The sequence below is a fragment of the Diceros bicornis genome, chromosome 26 (assembly GCF_020826845.1).
Source record: "Diceros bicornis minor isolate mBicDic1 chromosome 26, mDicBic1.mat.cur, whole genome shotgun sequence".
In the NCBI taxonomy this organism is placed as follows: Eukaryota; Metazoa; Chordata; class Mammalia; order Perissodactyla; family Rhinocerotidae; genus Diceros; species Diceros bicornis.
The window spans coordinates 31,556,198-31,580,726 of NC_080765.1; the positions used below are offsets into that span (position 1 = coordinate 31,556,198).

Consider the following 24,529-nt stretch of genomic DNA (forward strand, 5'->3'; position numbering starts at 1 on the left):
TTGAATTCCCAAACATTATGAGTATTCTGATCATGTCTGAGACTATTTTATTTATATTTCATATATTACCATTTGCCAAATTTATTGTACTTTTTTGAAGAACCACAAATGAAATATTCTGTAAACTATATTAGATTAAATATAATAACCAACAATAGTATATGATACGCTTCTTTTACAATTAGACTTTGAAACAAATTTTAAACTATTTTTAAGTTATTTGAATAGAAATGTGATTAACAAAAATCCCTAGCCTATTTTCAAGTAGATACTTGTAATTTGAGAATTAGGATAATCTTCTGACATCTTTTATTTTTCTAAAATATTTTATCACTTGTTTAGTTTTATTTCAATGCTTGAAGATTGGTTCTGATTTCTATATCAACATATCAGAAGAATTATTCAACTAAGATTTGAAAACCAATAGATTTGGTTCATAAATTGCTTCTATACTATATGTTTAAAAATTCCTCAGCAGTTGATGATATTCTTTTTATATTACCAAATTATAGGAAAATTGACGCTAAAGCAGAGGAACTGATTAAATATTTTCTTTCAAAATTCAGCCTCTGACATTATAACCAGAAGATATTTTAAATCAATAGTTTATAAGCATACTATCACATTTTTTATCACAATTCCATAATGTTATGGTTTCTACAGAGTTTGTTTTATAGATGTGATAATTAATGGAATGGATTTAAATTGTTTCCCATTCTTGCTTTCTCAGTTCATTTCTTTTTATCTTCCCACTGATAGTCTTTGGCAGAATTGAATAAATTCTACCTGTTGGGATCAAGGGAAGAAAATTAGCCCAGAAGTTTTTATCTTTAGATAAAGTCAATTATTTTTTTTTAATTTTTTGTTTATTGCAGTAACATTGGTTTATAACATTGTAAAAATTTCAGGTGTACATCATTGTACTTCTATTTCTGCATGGACTACATCATGTTCACCACCAAAATACTAATTACAACCCATCACCACACACATGTGCCGAATTATCCCTTTCACCCTCCTCCCTCCCCCCTTCCCCTCTGGTAACCACCAATCCAATCTCTGTCTCTATGTGTTTGTTTATTGTTGTTATTATCTACTACTTAATGAAGGAAATCATACGGTATTTGACCTTCTCCCTCTGACTTATTTCACTTTGCATTATACCCTCAATGTCCATCCATGTTGTCACAAATGGCTGGATTTCATCGTTTCTTATGGCTGAGTAGTATTCCATTGTGTATATATACCACAGCTTCTTTATCCATTCGTCCCTTGATGGGCACTTAGGTTGCTTCCAAGTCTTGGCTATTGTGAATAATGCTGCAATGAACACAGGGGTGCATGTACCTTTGCAAATTGGTGTTTTCAAGTTCTTTGGATAAATACCCAGCAGTGGAATAGCTGGATCATATGGTAGACCTATCCTTGATTTTTTGAGGAGTCTCCATACTGTTTTCCATAGTGGCTGCACCAGTTTGCACTCCCACCAGCAGTGTGTGAGAGTTCCCTTTTCTCCACATCCTCTCCAACACATATTGTTTCCTGTCTTGTTAATTATAGCCATTCTGACGGGCGTGAGGTGATATCTCATTGTAGTTTTGATTTGCATTTCCCTGATAGTTAGTGATTTTGAACATCTTTTCATGTGTCTGTTGGCCATCTGTATATCTTCTTTGGAGAAATGTCTGTTCAGGTCTTTTGCCCATTTTTTAATTGGGTTGGTAGTTTTTTTGTTGTTGAGATGCATGAGTTCTTTATATATTTTGGAGATTAAGCCCTTATCAGATGTATGGTTTGCAAATATCTTCTCCCAATTGTTAGGTTGTCTTTTCGTTTTGTTGACGGTTTCCTTTGCTGTGCAGAAGCTTTTTAGTTTGATGTAGTCCCATTTGTTTATTTTTTCTATTGTTTCTCTTGCCCGGTCAGACATGGTGTTTGAAAAGATGTTGCTAAGACCGATGTGGAAGAGCGAACTGCCTATGTTTTCTTCTAGAAGTTTCATAGTTTCAGGTCTTACATTCAAGTCTTTAATCCATTTGGAGTTAATTTTTGTGCATGGTGTAAGGTAAGGGTCTACTTTCATTTTTTTGCATGTGGCTATCCAGTTTTCCCAACACCATTTGTTGAAGAGACTTTCTTTTCCTCATTGTATGTTCTTGGCTCCTTTGTCAAAGATTAGCTGTCCATAGATGTGTGGGTTTATTTCTGGGCTTTCGATTCTATTCCATTGATCTATGTGTCTGTTTTTGTGCCAGTACCATGCTGTTTTGGTTACTATAGCTTTGTAGTATATTTTGAAATCAGGGAGTGTGATACCTCCAGCTTTGTTCTTTTTTTCTCAGGATTCCTTTAGCTATTCGGGGTCGATAAAGTCAATTATATAGCAGTTCCATTATGAACTCTAGATGAAAGATGAGGACACCCATTGGAATGGGTTTTTAGTAACAACCAAAAAGGCAGAGGGGTATTGTTGAGGAGACTTTTCTTGATATTTAGTATTTACGACAAGCCTGGTGAGCCAATGACCCGACAGATTAAGAGTTTCATTTTAATCTCAAAAATTCTGAATCCTTTTTTTTTTGTTTTTTTGAGGAAGATCAGCTCTGAGCTAACATCCATGCTAATCCTCCTCTTTTTGCTGAGGAAGACTAGCCCTGAGCTAACATCCCGCCGATCTTTCTCCTCTTTATGTGGGACGCCGCCACAGCATGGCCTGACAAGTGGTGCGTCGGTTCACGCCTGGGATCCGAACCCGGGCCACCAGCAGCGGAGCGCACGCACTTAACCGCTATGCCACAGGGCTGGCCCCAAAGATTCTGATTCTTATCCATGTGCTTAGTTCAGTTTGGAACATTTGGTGTAGCATGTTTGAGAAGAATGTTCATTAAAATGGAAAAAATAACCAGCTGGAATTTTCAGAACACTAAGCAAATGTTCAGCAGAATTAGAATACCTACCTTTCGGGGATATTTGTAGGGTGCTGTAGTTTTTTTTTACATGCTCCTGAATCTCTTTTTGCAGTTGTTCTTGATCACGTGACTTGTAGTCGGGGTTCAGAACAATAAAAGCCTTTACTATCTAAAATAAATATTTGAAACACCAGAAAGATGAGTTGTGTATTTTTATGTTTTACCGTGTCTTGTTTGATTTCTTTAACTGGGAATCTAAGTGCCTGGTAGGTGGGCCAGAAGGCTTAATAGGGTTTGATCCCACCTCTGTGCTCTTGAACCAGCCAGTTAACTCACATACCTCCTGTTCTGTGTCTAATACAAGAGAGCTTCTGACCACTGCTTCGTTTATGATCTACACTTGAACCTTCTCATCTAACTACATCTTGAGCTCTACTTTCTGACCTATGTCTGAATATCTCTGTTCTTGACTTCTTGCCTCATCTTTTATCTCCTTCAGAAAAGTGTCCTTTTGGAAACTTGGCAGTACACTAAGCACAGTCTCTTGTGTAACAACCCAGGCTGATCCAGCCTAGCTTGTAGGTCCTACTGTCAGTGTGGCCCTTATAAACAGTATTTATACTGGGTTTGCCATATCCTTGTTGATGAGAACCATTCATTGAGGCTCTGTGCTCTATTCCAGAGACACTTCTGTTGATGCAAGGCTGTGAAGATTCCAACAGCCACTTTGCTATTGCTCTGACCCACTTACCTGGCTCTGAGGAACAAGAGCAGAGGTGGTGGCAGCTCTTGCTCTCTAACTGGCAGGAGACAGCCATCACTTTATCACTTTATGCTCACAAATCCTCTTCCCCCAAGTTTACCCTTCCTTGAAATGTTTTGGAAAATCCTGCTAGAGTTTTTGGACCTTTAATGGAGAAAACAGAAGGACATCCCTCATGTGTCGCCCCCTTCAGGAGTATATTGGAATTATGAATGTTCTCTCCTGGGGCACTGCCAACACTGCCATTCATTGCCTCTTCTAGAGGCAGCACTCTAGGTGAGTCAACTAGTATGCACCACCAAATCCAGATTACGAGCCCAGGGTTTGCCATGGAATGACGCTTCCTTGTAGGCAGTTCCAGGACATCTCCTGCAACTTTTATGATGAAATACTCTGCACTTAAGAGGCTGAGATCTTATTGAATTCATGGATTCATGTATTCAGCATGAAGATAAGCTGGCGACATTACTTATCCACCTTGGTCTGGGAATAAATATTTGATTGAAAATGAATTGTTTGAAACAATAAATCACTCAGAACAACCAGTCAGTGAGAAATGAAGACTTACAGTGATAAATTTTTCACATATTGATCATTGTTTACCAGTGAGCAGTTTTATAACATTTTATGAGCAATTGTTAATTTTTGTCTTTACCAGCCCCCTTGAACCTTTCTAATTTACATGTACCATAGGGCAGTTGTGCAACCTGGTGTGTGTGTGTGTGTATTTATATGCATGTACAGATTTAATCCTATCCATTTTTTGACATTTTATAAAATTTATTTGTATTTTCACCTGCTCTACTGTTTTATCAACATTTTTGTGAATTTTTAAAAATTTTATCCTTGATATAATGAATCATTCAAAGGCGAATTATTTTAAGAACTAATGTTTGTAATTACTGGTTTGCATATTGAGGTATGATTTCTACACCTTGGATAAAGTCTACTTTATTGTTATGAAGATCTTTATAAACCATTACAGAAAGTGATAAATTAACAAGGAATAAGCGAACATGATTAAGAGCATGAACTCTGAAGTCAGACAACCTGGGTTCGAGTCACACTTTATTGTATAATCTTGAGTAAATTAGGACACCTCTCTGTGCCTCAGTTTCCTTCTCTTTAAAAAGAGGTTGTAGGGATGAAACAAGTTAAGGGAGGCATAGAGCTTACACCAACACCTGGAACATACTAAGCCATCAAAAACTTTAGGTATTATTGTAGTAGTAGTGTAAGCACAAGATTTTTTTAACCTAAAATCCCCAAGTGGGCTTCAAAGTTTCTCTGAAATTCTATGCAAAATTTTGCATTTTTATGAGAAGAGTCTATGGTTGTGCTATTCAATATGGTAGTCACAAGTCACATGTGGCTATTTAAATTTAAATGAACTAAAATGAAATAAAATAAGATTTCCTCAGTTGCACTAGCCACATCTCAAGTGCTTGATAGACACTGTGGCTGCTGTATTGGACAATGCAAATACAGAACATTTCCATCATTGCATAAGTCCGGTAGTGCCTGATGGCCTTCAAATTCCAAAGAACTGTGTGATCCAAAAAATTTAGGAACCCAGTGACCTAGACAAATATTCTCAGCCCTTTATTTCACATTCCAGTGTTAAAATAGTATTTAAAATCTAAATGTTCTTGTCAGAAGTAACAACAACAACAACAAAAGTCATCCATTCCTTTATCCTTATTGGAAGTTTTGTCTTTTAAAGAAGGCTTGTAGCAAGCACATGTTTTTAAAAATTGTGAAAATATAGCTAACTAGGTATATTTAGTCATTGGCTGAAAATAAGTTTTTAAAGGAAAGTAGCTATGTGAAATTCCTAAAAAATATTAAAATGTGAAAACCAAGTGAGAGGACACAAAAATGATCAATACAGAAATTGAATTAGGGAAATACTCATTTTAAACCCCTTAGTTTTGAACAGTGTACCTGAGAAAAAAAATAAATATTCATGAAAAATCTCAAAGTAGTTATGATTAGCTAATAGTGTTAGGAAGTTTTAAAGCTAAAACATTGCAAAACAGGCAATAGTGTGAAAATGCATGAAATAAGTTGCAAAACAATGGTAAGTAGATAAAAATGACCCCTGTTTTGGATATTGTCCTAAAGTCTTCATTTTATCTGTTTTTGATCAATTCTCCTGGAACTTGCTGCTCAATCATAGGCCTGGCAGGACCTAGCCTGAAGAAAGACCCAACCCAGCTGGGATAGGCCTGCTCCCAGAAAGAGAGGAGCTGCCTGTGGTGTGGAGCACATGGCCACTTTGTGCATGGATACCTCACTGGGGACACCCACCCACATCTGCCAGGAAATGTTGCAGCTCACTAAAGTTGGGGAACTGAACTGGTCAAACTTTTCGCCTCACTTGGCTAATCCAAGCCCTACACCAAGACCCCAGAGCTGTTGGGGGACCATAACCCATTATGTATTATACTCTGGGTATCAGGTGACTGCCAAGCCAACCCTGGTCATAAAAGCTCAGCCAGCAAGTAAGCACCTGTCTAGGTGGATAAATCTAAGGATGCCTGATGCTAGGGGAGAGGTGCAGGAGGAGCTGAGACTCATGAAACCCTACTAGTGGAGTTCAGAGTAAAGGGACAAACTTCAATAATCACTGAATCTGTTCCCTGCTCTCGTCTACCTGGAATATTGGAGGCCCTGCCTGGCAAAGGGGGCCTAAACAGTGGCATGGAAACTTTAAACCCAAACTACCATGTGAGCAGCCACAACAGGAAGAGATTTCAGGACTCCTGTCTTATTCATGGCTAATTTTATTTCCTTAATCCTCTACTTATCTACCCACCCATCCTGCTTCTGGTTGCCTCAGTTCCTGTCTCTGCCCGGGCTCACACCCCTGTTTTCTGATGCCAGCCTATCCTCCTCAGCTACACCAGGACCATGTGGGTTTCCAGACTTTCTGGGTAAGAACTTGATCCTATCTAGCTAATCTCTGGCACCCTCTCCTGGTGTGATCCTGGGTTGTTGGCATTCACACCATCTTTCCCCCAGCTCTCCACGGAAAGGATGCAAATTCATTCATTCTTTAGTTTCCTTATTTTTCGCTGAGGAAGATTCTCCTAGAGCTAACATCTGTGCCAATCTTCCTCTATTTTGTATGTGGGTCGCCGCCACAGCATGGCTGCCGACAAGTGGTGTAGGTCTGTACCCAGGAACTGAACCCAGGCTGCCGAAGCAGAGCACGCGGAACTTAACTACTAGGCCACAGGGCTGGCCCCTCAAATTCTTTATAGCTACATTTTTTAGACTTATTCTATAGCACTTCTTTCTGACTAGCATATTTCTATCTGACTTGCATATTTATTAATAACTCTCTATCTGACTTGCATAGTTAGTGAATGAATCATTTGGGTAATTCTGTTTCAATGAACTATTGCTTAGAAGTGTGTGTTAGAATGCCAACAAGTTATAAAGTGGAGGTGAATCCATTCTTTTTACCTCTCCTCTGATGGGGTCTGGGCTGCTGACAACAGCTGACTCTGCTACCGCAGGATGCTCAGCCAGGGCACTTTCTACTTCAAATGGTCCAATTCGGTAGCTGGGAAATGAAACATATGGCAGGAATTTATAAACAGGAGCAGCAGGTTCACTCCAGGAAAATGATGATCAGTTAACATAGACATATGCACAGACGAAAAAGAAAATTACCCAGAGGATAATATGATATCATCCGATCTTGCCACAAACCAGAAATACCCATCTTCATCCATATAGCCCCTGTCCCCAGTGATATAGAAATTGCCTCGTAGAGTTGAAGCTGTTTTTGTAGGATTATCCTGTGAAACAAATAGCATTTTGTTAAGATTACTGTGAATGTGACTCTTCTGTTGGATTTTTAAATGTTCAAGGAAAAAGAAAAGTTTGGTTCCTTTGAGAAGCCGTAGACTGAAGGGGAGCCAGTGTGTGAAATGAGGATGAAATTCCAGCACTGAGCCAGCCCAATATAAGAAAGGTAAACTACAGTTCCAAAGACTAGGCATGCTTCCATCCTGAGGATTTTCTTAGATGGATCACAAAATAAATATTGCTGGAGCTCACAGCTCAGAGGAGTAGGCTAAATAAGTCTTTTGCTAATTGGTCAATATCTAACACTGGTAGGAAAAGAGAGAAGTCAATACTCAGAGTCAAAAGAAAGCACCAACACTTAATCATTCAATGAATAGCTTTTTTTCTTTTTGTATTTTGCTTTGTTTTACACAAATACAGAGAATTGGTCCTGTCACTTTGGCAGGGAGAAAAATGAAGCATTGTTACATTATGTAAAATTCGCTGGCAAGTAAAACCTGGACTATTGATTATATTGATGTAAAATTTGCTCTGATTTCTATGCTATGGTTAGAGATGAAAATATGTTTGCAAACAGTAAAGAGCTTGGAAGGCCTCTAGAGAAAGAAATTTACTTCATCTCACTGCCCCATTCTCTCTCCCTCTCACTCCTCCCAAGAAGGGAGACTCCTAATCAGATTTCAGGAAAATGATTGGATCCTGTTTTATAGTGGAGAGGATCAATGGATATTAAGAGGGCTGTCTTCTTTCTAGGGCTCCTTTCCTCTTGCCTTCTTGGGCCTGGAGCTGTGATCTAGCCTCGGGGACCAGCGTGCCCTTCTCTAGTAAGCATTTGGGGGTTTCTTCAATTCCCTGTCTGAGGGATTACTAGGCAGGACAATGAATCTCTCAGAAAAGGCCAAGTACCCAGGTGTGTTTTGTGGCAAGTAGGGATAGTTACCAAGCACTTTTGAGAGAGAAATAGAAGGTAAGAGGTTGTTTCATAAGTCTCTTACTACATAATGAGTAAAAAGGCCAAATGGTCGGGTAGGTAGAATTGAATGCCAATATCTCCTTCTTGTCCAGGAGGTAGAACATTGCCATTTACATCTAAAATCTAGGATAAAACAGAACAATTTATTTAAGAGAATTTTTATGTAATGCCAAATCTTAAATCTTTACTTTGCATGTTTTATTTTGTTCTGTTGCCCTTCAGGAATGCAGACGTCAAAAAATTTTTAGTATACTTTAAATTCCTAAGACAAATGTATTTATTTAAATTCTTACTGTAAAATATAAAATGCAGGTTAGCAAAATGTGAAAGAAAATAAAAATTTTCTGTAATTCTACCATTTAGCAATAATCACATTTTGGTGACATCTTTTGAGACAATATAGACATAGGAAAAAATGGGATCACTTTATAACATACTGTTTTACAACCTGCTTTTATCATTTAGCAATATATCTTGATTGTCTTTTCCTCTCAAATCAATATTTCATTAGTATTTTTCTAACTTTTACTGTGGAACAAACAAAACCTCACTTGGGAAGCCAAACAGAAGTCAGCAGGAAAAGGGGAATGTTCTCTGGCTGAGACAGTGGTGGGTAAGCCAAAGCCTTGCTCTCTCACCCTCTCCCAATCCTCATGGTTCCCTGAAGTGCCTAATAGTAGCTAGCATTTATTAGACACTTACTGCATTCCAAGTAATAAATGCTACAGCTCTAAGTACTTCACACCTTCTTTAGTCCTTACAACAGTGCTATCTGGTTAGAACTATTATTAGGCTCATTTTCCATATGAGGAAACTGAGGTGCAGAGAGTTTAAGTGAGACAGTACATGATTGAGCAGGAATTCAAATCTCAGCAGTCATACTCCAGATCCTATACTTTTCATCATTACACTTCTCTCTGGAATCTCTCCAGGAGTTCAATTCAATTTTTAAAAATCCAAATTACATTTCTCAGGTTGATTGTTTATGTTACATACCATATTTTACTCTAAATAACTCTTAGCTCTTTCTAAATATGAACACTCTACTCTGCTTTTATATACATCCACCAAGAACCTTCAAACCTGAGACGTGACTTCTGTGGAAAATAAGGGTATAATACTTATCGGCCACTTTCCAGAGGTAAAAGGGCTTATGTCCTTAATGATAAACTTGAAAGGCAAAGGAATTCTAAATGTAAAACCTTAATTTTCAATTCTTGCAAATAAAAAATATAAATACCTGCCCAGTCATCTAAAGAAATATGTGGCTCCAGTATCAAGGAATTATTGATGGAAAGGAGCTATTTTAAGAGCTCCAAATACTTATCACAGACTATTCTTCAATAGATGGGAAAAAGATAAAATGTCCTATCTTTGGAGAGAATCATGTTCCTCATTGTTCAAGGGATCTTAAAACGTTTAAACATGAAAATTATGAGCTTTGGGCTTTGAAGTTGCAAAATCTGAAATCGAGCTGGTAGGAGCACATTCCCAGATGCCAGAATATCATTGCAGATGCTGTTAGCCAGGTAACAAGAGGCCCAGTAACAAGAGCCCTTGGGGAAGAGTTAAAAATGAAGGTAGCTGCATTAGGGAAATGCAAATCAAAACTACAGTGAGATACCACCTCACACCCATGAGGATGGCTACCATGAAAAAAATAGAAAATAAGTATTGGCGGGGACGTGAAGAAACTGGAACCCTTGTGCACTGTTGGTGGGAATGTAAAATGGTCTAGCCACTGTGGAAAACAGTTTGGCAGTTCCTCAGAAGATTAAAAATAGAATTACCATATGATCCAGCAATTCCACTTTTGGGTATATACCCCAAAGAATTAAAAGTATGGTCTCCAAGAGATATTTGTACACCCAAGTTCATCACAGCATCATTCACAATAGCTAAACTGTGGAAGAAACCCAAGCCTCCATCAACAGATGAGTGGATAAGCAAAATGTGTTATATCCATACAATGGAATATTATTCAGCCTTAAAAAGGAGAGAAATTCTGACACATGCAACAACATGGATGAACCATGAGGACATTATGCTAAGTGTAATAAGCCAGTCACAAAAAGACAAATACTGTATGATTCCACTTATAGTAGGTATTTAGAACAGTCAAAATCACAGAGACAGAAAGTAGAATGGTGGTTGCCAGGGCTGGGAGGATTGGGGAATTGGGAGTTATTGTTTAAGGGATACAGAGTTTCAATTTTTCAAAATGATAAGAGTTATGGATATAGATACTGGAGATGGTTGCACAACATTATGAATGTATTTAATACCACTTATTTGTGCACTTAAAAATGGTCAAGATGGGGGGCCGGCCCCACGGCCTAGTGGTTAAGTTCAGCGTGCTCCACTTCAGTGGCCAGGGTTTGGTTCCCAGACGCAGAACCTACAACACTCATTGGCAGCCATGCTGTGGTGGTGACCCACAAAATACAAAATAGAGGAAGATTGACACAGATCTTAGCTCAGGGCGAATCTTCCTCAAGCAAAAAAGAGGAAGATTGGCAACAGATGTTAGCTCAGGGCAAATCTTCCTCGGCAAAAAGAAAGTGGTCAAGATGGTAAATTTTATGTTATGTGTATTTTACCACAATAAAAAAATTGGGAAAAGAAATGAAGGTAGTGATGCTGATTGGGGATGTATGGCAGAGCACTGTTTTCCTCTTGGCCACACCCCTTCGCATTGAATTATAATTGCTCTGGAAAACCACTGGGCTCGAATTAGCAGGGAACCGGTGGTACATCGCGGTTGGGATCACTGTGAGTACAGCTGCACCTGTGAGACCGTCACAGCAATGCATGTTGGGAGCTGTCACTAAGAGGGAAGAAAGGAACACAGCTGTGTGAAAGGCCAACTTGATTGCTTGTAATGCAGACATGATAATGCTTAATTATCAATATATCTGTCTCCAACCTAAGGCAGCCTGTAAACCAGTGAACTATTGTTAAGTCTATTAACAGACTGTAACCAGGGCTTCCCTACCATCTCTTCTTAGAAGAGGTTTTCAAAGGCAGGGAGTGAGAGGGAGAGGTGAATAATAATAACGGCACCTATCTTTCAGACTTTTATTGTACACCAAGCACTTTGCTATGCTCTTTAGAGATGTTACCTCATTTAATCCTCACAAGAAACCTATAAAATCAGTTCTGTTGTTAGGATTACCAACCTTCTCAGTTTGTCCAGGACTGAGGCAGGAGAGTGCCTCTGGGATGTGTGACTTTCAGTGCTAAAACCAGGTAAGTCCCAGGCAAACTGGGGAAAGTTGGTCACCCTAGCCCCCATTTTACAAATCAGGAAACTGAGGCTTCAACAACTTACCCAAAGACACTCAGCTAGTGAAGAGCAGAGCCAGGCCTGAACCACTCGGCAATCCTCTCTTTAGACAGGTTCTCATAGCAAAGTTAAAGTTAGGACAAGAGCCCAGATCTGGTTTATTCAATAAACAGTGACATCAGCAGTCATTCTCATCTAAACTTTCTCAAACTTATCTAATCATAAGAATTACCTAAAGTGCTTGTCTAAAACATAGATTTCAGGGTCCCACCCCAAATCTGTTGAATCAGACTCTCTAGAGAACGGGCTGCGAGTCAGTATTTTTAACAAGAGGCCATGTGATTTTTATGATCAGATAAGCTTGGGAAACATTGATCTAATCTACAACTAATTCGCATTTAAGTTTGGTTCTGAGCTCTTCATTCCGTAAACTCATCCATTTTGTGTTTTTGTTGCTATGGTTTTCTCTCACTGTTAGTGCAAGTTCCTTTGTTTATACCTAGCTCTGGCTGGGTTGATCTGAGAACAATTCTAACCCTGTACAAAGCTTGCGGATGGGATGATAGGATGCCCCCTAGGGATCAGGTGGTGGTAATGGCAGTGGTTATGGAGAGCCAGGAAATGGCCAGGTGAGGCTGAGGAAAGAGAGGGAGAATGCTGCAGCCACTGCACGTTTAGCCTCTTTTGGCCTACTTGACCACTTCAGGAGGTCTTGACCTCCCTCAACAGAAGTGGCAGGGTGGTGTTGTGGTTAAGAGTGGGGATACTGGAACCAGATTGCTTGGAATTGAATCCTAATGCTAGAAGCTACTAGCTGTGTGACCTCTGGTGAAGTCCTTACCTCTCTGTGCCTCATCTGTGAAATGGTTCTTATATTACTATGTATCTCATAGGTTCCATCTGGGAATTAAATGGATTAATATTTGCAAAATGCCTAGAACTGCTTTGCACAAGCAACTGCTTTGCAAAAAAATGGAGACCAATAAACTAACGTTTCTAACATATTTCCATCTTTACATGGAAGTTAAGATACCATGGAAGTAACATGAAATCATCACCAAAACTAAGAGTATGGGGAGGGTAGAAGTGGGGTAGGTAAACAGATTGGGTTGTTAAATATTCTCCTGGAAGGGAATGTGCAAAGCTTAACATCAAAAGCAGGAGAAGGCTTTCCCATTGAACCAGGCTTCATTTTCATTCCCTTAAAATTTCCACAGATTAGCACCTAGTTAAGAAGAAGAAAGAGTGGAGTAACATTACAAGTAACTTAAAATTCATTCATTCATCACTCTGCATTCATTCAACAAATATTTACTGAGAACTTACTATGAACCAGGCTCAAAGTAAAACAAATTCTCTGCTCTCATGGAGTGTAGAGATAGACACTAAGCAAATATATATAATAAACTTATAATACTTAGTAAATTTATAATTACTAAAATACCATATTTATGAAAACATTTTTATTCATATTGGCATGATATGCAATTTCTACTTAATACGTATGTCAATTTTTGGTTTTATTTTATTTTTCATATTTTAATTTTTGACCAGGTGCTACATTCTCATGGTTTATAAATTGAAGCATTACAAAAAGACACACCGCGAAAAATTTCTTTCATTTTTCCCTTATCTGCTCCATCTCACCCCTCTCTTTCCTTACAAAATAACCACTTTTGTTATTATTTCATTCATTACCTCTAGAAATTCTTCTCATTTCTATGAGCTCTTTAAATAACTCTTTTAAGAGTATGCTTACCAAAGAGTTGTCCAGCAAATTCATAATATTTCAAGTAACAAAGAATTCAACATTTTCCATTTTTGAGGCAGCCCTGACTAAGAAAGTTCCCTATTACAGAAGGGGAAATCACTCTTTCTGTAGATCTAGCATGTTTTCACTTAAAATATATTTTAGTGCCCTCATCCCAATCAGTTATATAGTGGTTTTCCTCAATGAATGGGTATTTAAACAACTTTAAACAACTGTTACAGAGCTTTTTTGTAATCAGCTTCCCTCCATCTTTTTTTTTAAATTATTCTTCTAACCACTCCACTTCCTCCCTATCCCTCAAACAATCATAAGGTCATAATAAACACTTTGGTTTTATTCATCCAACTAAATCAAGGCCAGCCCTGTCTGTTCAGTGAGGTCCATGTACCGTTTCAGTCTGTCCATATCCTTCGTAGATATCCAGACCTGTCCTGTTTCTCCATTGTTCAGTCACTTAGAGTTGATTGGTTCCCCGCCACTCACACAGTGCTTTAAGCTTATGAACTTATAGCGTCTCAGAAACAGATAACAAGTTAAATTTAGGAGGAAAAATGGAGAGAAATGGAAGTTAGGATGATTGCTAATGAAATTTCAATATAAAATGTGTTGCAGTTTCTTCCTTACTCCCCTCTCCAACACAAAATAAATGAATCATTCTTTTTTTTTTTTTTAGATTTTATTTTATTTATTTTTCCCCCCCAAAGCTCCAGTAGATAGTTGTAGGTCATAGCTGCACATCCTTCTAGTTGCTGTACGTGGGACGCGGCCTCAGCACGGCCGGAGAAGCGGTGCGTCGGTGCGCACCCAGGATCCGAACCCAGGCCGCCAGCAGCGGAGCGCGTGCACCTAACCACTAAGCCACAGGGCCGGCCCAAATGAATCATTCTAACATCATAAAATGACTCCCCAAACACCAGTTTTTCTTTTTCTTTTCTGACTTTAGTTTTCTTGGAGGGGTGGGGAGCATGACTTGTTGCAAAAAACAGCCATGCCATCCTTAGGGAAGTTATCACATAATAACATTTTAAATCAGCAATTAAAAGTTTACCAATTGTCTGGATAAACTATGGAATATTCATGCAGTGGAATACTATACAGCTATAAAAAAGAATGAGGAAGCTCCTGGACCCTGCTGTCCAACAGAACTTTCTGCAACAACAGAAGTGTTCTATAATCTGCACTATCCACTACAATATCTTATAGTCCTGTGTGGCTATTGAGCACTTGAAACATGGCTACTGCCACTGAGGAACTGAATTTTAACTTTAATTAAAACTTAAATTTAAATAACTGCATGTGGCTAGTTATTACCATATGGGACAGCACAGTTCCAGGGTGTATATTTAGGCAAAAAAAGGAAGATGAAGAACACACAGTTCTTCATCTGTGGATGAAGGAAACACAGCATATAGTATTTCCATTTATGTTTATAAGAGAGCAGGGGAGAATATAAGCATATTGGCTTTTGTGTGCGTAGATTTCAGGGAGAGGGAGAATAGAGACTGAGGAAAGGTTTGGAGGAAGACTTTTCACTATATATTCTTATATAGCTATTGAAATTTATATCATATGAACTACTTCCTATTCAAAAATTTTAAAAAATCAATTTAAAAATATTTACCAATCCACCCTTTCAAATGGAACCAGTAATAGAACAAAAGACATTCATCCTTTTTCCTAGTTGCTGGGATAGGTTCCAAATAGGGGCAATTTCTCTACTTTCTCAGCTCAGGTAATAGTCATCATCCAAAAGATTAAACACTTTCTTACCCAAAACCACTGGGCTCAGAGGTATACACAGGGCTGAACCCTCCCTTTCCTCTCTTTGCTTGGGGGAGCCTGCCCTGGATGTAGTGGTTATCATTTACAGAATGTAAGCAAGAAGGAGAAAGAGGAGGAGAGATTGTTTAATCCCATACCTACCAGTTTGGAGCTATGTTTTAGGCAGAAAGACCTTTTACTTTATAGCTTCCTCTTCCTCTCCCCTCCCCCACTAGGTGCCTATTTACCAAGCTTTCTTACCTGTTCATATCACTCTGTACAAGCATTGGGTATGCAGTTGGCGATGAACAGAAGACTGTGATGGGAAACTTAGAAAGTGTCTGCAATTTAGAGGTAAACTCTCAGTCTTATGACAACTTTAACAAGTACCTAAACGTCTATGGTAGGCACAACATCACTTCAACCCTGTTTATTCTAACATAAATGCACTCACACCTTTCCTCTGTGTATCTTTTCAGGATAATTGACTTTCTGGATGTGACATATCTTAAATCATGTTGTCTATGCTGACTTGTGCAAGTTACTTTATTCACCAGTCCTGTCAGTGACACTGCTAATGCATTTCTAAATGTTGATCTCTTGTGCTCTGCCTTACTTCCAAGATGGAAGTTGGCTCAAAACCCAGCAGATAATGTGCAAATACACATGCTCCCTGGATCCATGGAGAAAAAAACACTACTCCATGCAGACTTTGCGCAACCTGTGTCTGAGATATTCCACATCACATCTGAATGTGTCAAATCCAGCCAGAACCTGGGGAAACAAAGAATAGCCCTGAAATATACAGGAAAACAAATTTAAAAGACCCATAAATGGATCATCACCTTGGCAGTTTTGACACTTCAAGCTGCTGTTCTGTGAAAGTACCTTCCGTTTACAGATAATCCTAAGCCAAACCTGCTATGGGTGTGTCCGGTCATTTTAGGAGGTCCACTTGTTCCACTGGTGAAGTAAATGGCCATCATCTCATCATGTGTTGTCTTCACACAGGTGTAGTTATCACTGGCATGTCTACGAAGGAAAACTACAATGATTCTGCACGTTAAACACAGCATCATAGACCGTTACCACAGAAAAGTATTCGAGAAACCATCTACTCGGACCTCTTCATCTCATGGATCAGGCCCCAGTGACTCAGGTTGAATTCCAAGGAAAAAGCCATCTCTCTCTCCATCTTTTTAGGTGCTTTCTGGAATCAAACTAAACTGTGCCATCAACAGCCCATTTATAACAGCTGTTTCATAGCTTTTTACTGTATGATAAAGAAGGGTTGAAGCATTTTAAAAACTCAAGAATTTTATCATACTGCCAGCAGAATGAGGATTCTCTGATCTTGTAATCATGGATATGTGAAGAACTGCCCTTCCCCTTCACTGTAGATGCCGTAAAATGTGATTTTTTTTAAATGGGTCTGTTAACCGAAGTCCTGGGTAATGGTATAAAGCAGGAGTCGGCAAACTACAGTCCACGGGCCAAATCTGGCCTGCCTCCTGTTTTCCTAAATAAAGGAACACAGCCATGCCCACTCATTTGCATACTGTCTATGGCTGTTTTCATGCTACAACAGCAGTGGTGAGTAGTTGTGACAGAGACTGCAAAGCCTAAAATACTTGCTATGGACCCCTTTTATAGAAAATGTTTCCTGACTCCTGAAAGGATGGTTTTTCTATTTCCCACAAGAGAGTCTACGTGGTTCTGAATACAGTGAACAGTAAGACTGAAGAGGATCTCAGCATCCATCAGGGAAGGAAGGGCCGCAGTGAAAGAGAAAGAGAACGTTTAGATCCAAAGGATAACTGGGCTGCTGTATCAGTCATACATTAGGACAGCTGAGAGGGCGTCAACTCTGCACATCCAGTGTCTAAGAGGCACACAGAGTTTATCTGGAAGTACTGGGCTGAGACTGGATGAATCAGAAACATCCAGGCCATGAGAAATATAGAAAAGCTGTTTTCAAAGACTAACAAAGCTAGACCAAGTGTTTAGTCTATGATTCCTCAATTATCTTCCTTAAAAATAGTCAGTACCTATAGCTCTGTACCTATGACTTCTATCATAGGTATGGTTGCTTTGGAAACCTAAGACAGGGTTATTATACTAACATTTCACTACTGGAAGCAGTAACATAGCAGGTAGGAGTGCGAGCTCAGAAGCCAGACTGCCTGGGTTTGGAACCCAACACTGCCAGATCCTAGCATTTGACCTTATTCATCTGTATAATTATAATACCTAAGATTTAAATGAGTTAATATATCTGAAGTGCTTGGAACAGTTTTTGGCACACAACCAGTGCCATGTAAATGTTAGCTCCTCTTGCAATTATAGCATTGCTTGTATTAGAACAGTACCTGGCCTTTGATAAGAACTTGATAAATGTCAGCTATTTCAGAGAAGGTGGGAATAAGTTCAGAGTTCCAAGCATGCTCCTAAATCCTTGAGCAAAGCATGCTCATTCTAGAGAGCGAATTTGCTGTCAACCTTAAGCTAAGATATAACCAATGCCTGGCAAGAGTTCCAAGTGACCCTGGAAGCACCCCATAGCAGAGTGTGAACATCAGTACACATCAGTTCTGTACTTGCATCCATTAACATTAAGTGTTCCTCTTAGTTTAACCTGATAGAAGTGTTGCTGCCAGCAAGGGAATTATATAGCCTACACAGAAGGATTGATAGCAGTCAATTTCCCTGGGAAATGATAACAGCTTTGTGGTTGATGCTGTGAGGCACCCCCTAGATCCCGCTGCAGGAATGAAGGACTTATCCCCACAAGTGCTGAGAGCTCTCTCTTTTTTTATTTTTTTTTTAATTTATTTTTTTTGTGAGGAAGATCAGCCCTGAGCTAACATCCGTGCTAATCCTCCTCATTTTTTTTTACTGAGGGAGACCGGCTCTGAGCTAACATCTGTTGCCAATCCTCCTCATTTTTTTTTTCCCAAAGCCCCAGTAGATAGTTGTATGTCATAGTTGCACATACTGCTAGTTGCTGTATGTGGGACACGGCCTCAGCATGGCTGGAGAAGCGGTGCGTCGGTGCGCGCCCGGGATGCGAACCCAGGCCGCCAGTAGCGGAGCACACGCAGTTAACCGCTAAGCCATGGGGCCGGCCCCTGAGAGCCCTCTTTAAAGATTGCCTTGGCTGGAGAGAGCTGCCTTGTTCAAGGTCACACCTGCTTCTAGGGACAGCCCACAACAATTACTGGTCAGTATGGGCATATAAACGCCAGGACCTCTTACTTTAGCTGGGAACAACTTTGAGGGGCTATCCAAACTCCACAGGTCCCAGTGGGTTGGCTGAGGGTTTTGGGGGGAGTACATGGCAGATAAATTTCTTCTTCTTCCCAATTCCACATCTTTCCCCCTCCTTCACAGGTGTTGATCCCAAGAGAACTCCTTAACACACTTCTTGCACAGCTAATCTCTCTCAGCAACTGCTTCCTGGAAATCCCAACCTACGAAAACACTCCAAGCTCCTTCATGCCTCAGAGCTTTGCACTGTTAGTGCAGCAATAATCATCAATTGTTCCCTTTGCCTATTGTTTTAATTTTCATTTTTCTGATCACTTGTGGGTTGAATGACTTTTCAACTTGCATTGTTTTGAGGAAGCTCTTCTACAACAACTATGGCTACTCATTTCGTCATCTCCTTGAGGTTCCCCCACTCTTCTCTGGGGTTCTGAGACACAATTAGCCTGGAGTGCAGATTTTCACATTTAGATGCAACAGCATCTACTGCCGGGGCTAAAACTTCATTGGTAATAATGCACTTTGCTTTTGAAGATTGTAGTCTGTAGAGGATGTCTTTCTGGGTCAGCTGAGTTGTTCCTGGAATTAAAACTGTCCCTAAAGGAGCAGAAAAGAAACAATGTTTAGAAGGAAGGATTTCTTTCATCATGTTAGTTAGGGTAGTGTAGATAGCTCATGTACATTCTGCATTTCTCAGAATGAGTTAGTCAATGTACCAGGCAAGGGATCTACTTGTCTTCCTCCCATTATTCTGCGTTTGCCTTTCTTGGGATCTCAAATTTACGACCCTTTTGACCTAACATGAAAGGGTGTTAAATGCTGGATGATTACCTTCTATCTGAAGACCATTCGTGGTGTTCAGCTTGAAGAGGGTTTTGATTGAAAAGTAATATTACCAATGTTTATTGAGTACTTGAGTGCCAGGCCCTATTCTAAGTGTTCTGCATATTTTAACTCATTTAACCCCCACCCAAAAGCCCCAAACACAAAAGGTATGAATAACTTGCCCAAGATCACCACCAGGAAGTGGCAGTGTAGGGACTGAACCCTGCAACCTGACCCTAGAACTGCACACTTAACCACTTCCATCCAGTGTCTCTTATAATGGCCATGACTGTCTTATGGTTTCTCTCCAAAGGGAAGGATTGAGGCATTCATCTTTTCTGTGCTGCTACTCCGACCTGCTGTAAATTCCCACCGTAGGGTGTAGTAGAATGGTTAAGAGTGTGTCCTGGAGCCAGATACTCTTACAGCTTGGCCTTGGACAAGTCACTTCACCTCCGTGAGTCTCAGGTTCTGCCTGGTCATTCCTAGACTCTTGGCACTGACTCATCTTTATTTTGGAAAGGTCAAGCCCCTTCAGTGGAGTTCTTCAGGAAACAGAAAACCAGGGAGAAAATACAATTCTTTGGAATATCTTCCTTTTCTAAACAGGGCAATGTAGCAATTTGTATGAGACTTTAACTCCACGGATACTCCTTATTGTTCCACCAAGGGATAAGTAATTAACCTACCATGGCGTAACACTTTTCCATAATTTAAAGGCACTCTCTAGCAATAAGCCCACTGCCAGTATTTCATGCCCAGAAGAAGCACTTTATTTAAAGACATTACCCTTAGAAAATTAATTTCTGCCAATAGATAATTCATGTCATATCTTTAAAATAATCTATTAACAGTGATCACTCTTACCTATTAAAACTATTTCCTGTCGAGATTAATCATTCTGGGAAGCATTACATAGTTTCTTGCCAGGGAGAAAACTGTTACTTTAAATACAAAAATAAAATCTTCCAGTATTGCTCTGGACTGATGTCCTAGTTGAATATAAAAAACACAATGGATTTGTTTATTCACTCATTCATTTAAAAATATATATTGAGAGCCTACCATGTGGCAGACACTCTTCTAAGTGCTAAGGATACTGCAGAGAATGCGATGGACAGAGGTCGCTGCCTTCATGGATCTTACGTTCTAGACAGACATTAAGCACGTATACAATATCAGGTGATGATAAGTGCTATTTAAAAGGATAGAAAATGACCACTTTTGGCGGGGGGGGGCACTGTTTCAGATAGGGTGGCCAGGGTTGACCTCTCTGAGGAAGATTTCTATTTAAATTTGTTTCATAAAAAAAAAAAAGATAAAAACTTCCAGAAATAAAATGTCCATTTCTGCTTCACAGTTGTTGTTTTGCATAAGGGCATAGGGATTGATCCACGCTACTGACACTGGATAGGGAAACGTGTAAAGAAAGCCCCGTGCAGTATTAGAAAGAGCTCTGGGCTGGACATCTGGGATCCAAGGTCCTTGTTTTCCCTGTTCCTCTAATCAAGGTGTGACCTTGGCCAAGTTGCTGGGTTTGGACCTTGCTTTCCTCACCTGTAAATTTATGGAAGGACTAGTTCCCTGTCACTCAAAGGGTGGCTCATGGGCCAGCAGCATCGACGTCACCTGGAGCTTGTTAGAAATGCAGGCCCTCAGGTCCCACCCAGGCTTATTGGATCAGAATCTGCATTTACCAAGATCCCCAAGTGATTCATACGAGAAGAATGAACTAGATGATTTTAAGAACTGTTTCTATTCTGAAATCTTATGAAAATTCTAGGAAATGCTGGCGAGTGCATTGGGCTCTAGTACTGACTTGCTGAGTGACTTTGGGCAGGTGAGTCAATGTTCCTTTTTCCCTTATCTATGAAAGTTTTGGCTTCCCTGTTTATAAAACAAGGCTTTCCCTTCATAATCATAAGGCTGTTGCAAAGACAAAATGTGCAAATGTTTATTATAGTACTAAAGGGACTACATCCACCTAGAAACTTCCTAAAGACATGTGGACTGAGATTGGATGTTATACTAGTGTTTTGTGGTAGATATTACTTAAAGTAAGGGACCAACTCATTGGAAATTAATATTTTTTAATAATTATATACTGAGATTTCTGTTGTAATAGGATTTGGCCAATAATACACACAAAAGAGTTTGAAAATGAAAATGTGATATAAGAGTTTGTTGTTGGCACTGGGGGCTAGAGAGAAGATCCCTCTGAGAGCTTGGAAATAAGGGTAATAGATTGCCTTCCAAGAGCTAAACTATAAAGTCAACATAAAATAGATCAGAACAGAGATATGCAAAGTCAGTATAACCAGACACAAGGACTCACAGAGTAGCAAGATTAAACTGTACCCTGATATACCTGTTCCTTGTGGCCTCAGAGCAAAAGAAATAAAGATAGAAGCTGCCTGCTGAAGACCCTGTGCCCCTGCAGAGGCCTGTTGTTCTTTCTGTACTTTTTTTTTTCCTCTGAGATTCTCCAGTAGATGTTCAATAATTCTCCTTCCTTATTGAACTAATATGAATGGATTTCTGGTCCTGGCAATCAATCAGTCTCTTACTAAGACAGTGAGCTTAAGTAGCATTCAAGAAAGCAATCATTTTGTTAAAAAAAAAAAAACTGTATAAAAGTTGACTGTGCAACTCTAGTATATAATTTATATGTACACATGAGATTGGAGCATATAACTCTCCTCAAATGAAAGTAATGATTATAATAAATTAAGAATGTTACTTAATATAATGATTTATTATGACAACAGGGATACCAATTTATTCAACAAATATTTCACTGAGCATTTACTACATGCCAGTCATTGGAGGTGCAGAAATGACCTGTCATTGCCTTTTAGGAGCTTACATAGTCATATGGGAATGACAGATGTATGAGCAAACAGTACACCCAGACAATATAGTACAGGTTAAAACAGAAATACATACATGTTTCTTTGGGGAGCCCAAATAGAAAGCACCTGGATTGGGACATCAGGGTGGGGTTGCCTGAGAAGTGACATTAGAGCTGAGACTTGAAAGTCTAATAGGAGTTGTCCAGGTGGTTGGTGTGAAGGAAAGACTTTCCAAGCGTAGGAAACTGTGTGCACAAAAGGCAGGAGATGAGAGAGATCACAAATCTTATAAGAAACCATTGGATATGGCTGGAGCACAGAGTAAGAGGGTGGGGAAATGAGAACAATGAAGGGAAGATAGCTAGAGCCTTCCATGACACACATAAGTAAGCTCAGACTTTATCTGGTAGGCAACGGGGAGTTATTAAATAATGTGAGGTAGCAAAATGACAGGATAAAATGTGTGTTCTAGAAAGAACATTGGCTATGGAGGATGAAGTGGATTGGAGTGGGGTGTGGGCATACGCAAGACCTGAATTAAACATACTTTTGGGGAAATGTAAAGATGCAGAAGGTAAAGATGTAGATGGTAAAGTCAGGCAATGGCAATGGGATTGGAGAAGAGGGACTCTGGAGGCATGTAGGAGGTCAAATTTACAAGATGATTAGGATGGAGGAGTCCAGAAGTCTTGCTTAGGGCACCAGACAAATGGTAATTAACCATGAGAGGAATGAAGGCATGAAACAAGAACTGGGATGGGTTCTTTGAGTTTGTGGCTGCTTTGAGTTTCAGATGACCATGGGTCCTATAGGAGGAGAAGAGCAGTAGATATGAGGATATGCAACTGTTGATCGGCATTCACTTAATGCCATTTCATTTTGAGAAACACAACGCCTAGTTTAGGTCCAAAGATACGGCATGTTTCCAACACATTTATAAGGTTCCTGAGAATAATACTATATTGCGTACAGTTCCTCAAATAATTTACCCAAATAAATGTTTCCCGATTACTTAGGTGTTTTGGAAAATCTCCCACCCATCCTAGTTTAAATAGAATCAGATTGCAAACTAACCTGTTCGCAGACAGGCTACATTTGAGAGCCACCATTCTGGGATGCTGGGCAGAATTACAATTACTTGTTCTCCCCTTTGCAGAGCAGAGGCTTCTGTAAATATGTTGGCGAATTTCCTGGACAAAGATCCCAGTTCCTCAAAACTCCATCTCAATTCTTTTCCATTTCCACTTATCCACCAGAAAGCTTTTCCAGCCTGAGGAAAGACGAACCAGTCATGGATTTAAAGGTGGTTATGCAGCTAAATTCTATTTCAAGTGACTTAATGAAATATTTCCTCTGAAGAAAATTCACAGGTCATTAGGACATACATAGAATATTTGGAAATAACTCTAGGTCCTTATTTCTAGATGTTGAGAGCTATGTCATTTCTTCTGACACATGTCATTTCTCATTGACCCTGATCATTTTTCTTTCCAAAAAGGCTAGAATTCTTGCATCCCTTGATATTTCTCTTAATGCTGTATCTAAACCTCATTTCCTACCATTTCTGACTCTTGGAATCACTTTTCACTCTACCCCTTTTTGTTTTTAAAAAAATTAAGCTGTAATCGTACATTTTGGTAACCCAGGCTTTCTTAACTAGGGAACTGTTAACATGTTGAGTCACATAATTCTTTGCTGTGGGGGACTGTGCTGTGCATTATAGGATACTTAGCAGCATCTCTGGCCTCTACCCATTAGCACCCACTCTCCCCCAAGTCATGGCTCAAAGTTGTCTCCAGACATTGCAAATGTCCCCTGGGGGCAAAGTCACTCCCACTTGAGAAACTGTAGTCTGAGCGGCCCTTGCTCCATACGTTTTCCGTATTGGTCCATTGGTCCAGGACGTCTTTAGCAAAGTTGAAATACTCAGGAATCTCCAGTTTGAAGTCCTGTTTTATGGATTCATAGTTGGAGAAATTCTGAGGGGTCACTAGTCTGTAATCTTTAGGCAATGGTCTCACAGAACCAGGAATTGTAGGCGCTGAAAATGCTTGGCAAGAAGTAATATCTCCATGGTGACGAGAACCAGAATCAGTCTTGTTGGATGTTTTAGCACTCAGGATTTCCACAGAGACCAATCCATCTAAAAGACAAGCACAAGGACAAGAATTTGTTTCTGTCCTAAAGGTAGCCATACCCCAAAGCAGCTAAGTTTTATTATTAATCAGCATAATAGTACTGTAAGAGAACATAAGTGAGGCCATCTTGTTCTACTAAATGGTCCCAGCCCCTCCTCTATGTGACTA

General features: G+C 39.5%; 1 pseudogene; it reads right to left on the reverse strand.

Annotated features, from left to right (window-relative positions):
- Positions 1-700: 700 nt before the first annotated feature.
- Positions 701-24,309, reverse strand: LOC131422587 (acyl-coenzyme A synthetase ACSM3, mitochondrial-like; annotated as a pseudogene).
- Positions 24,310-24,529: the final 220 nt, after the last annotated feature.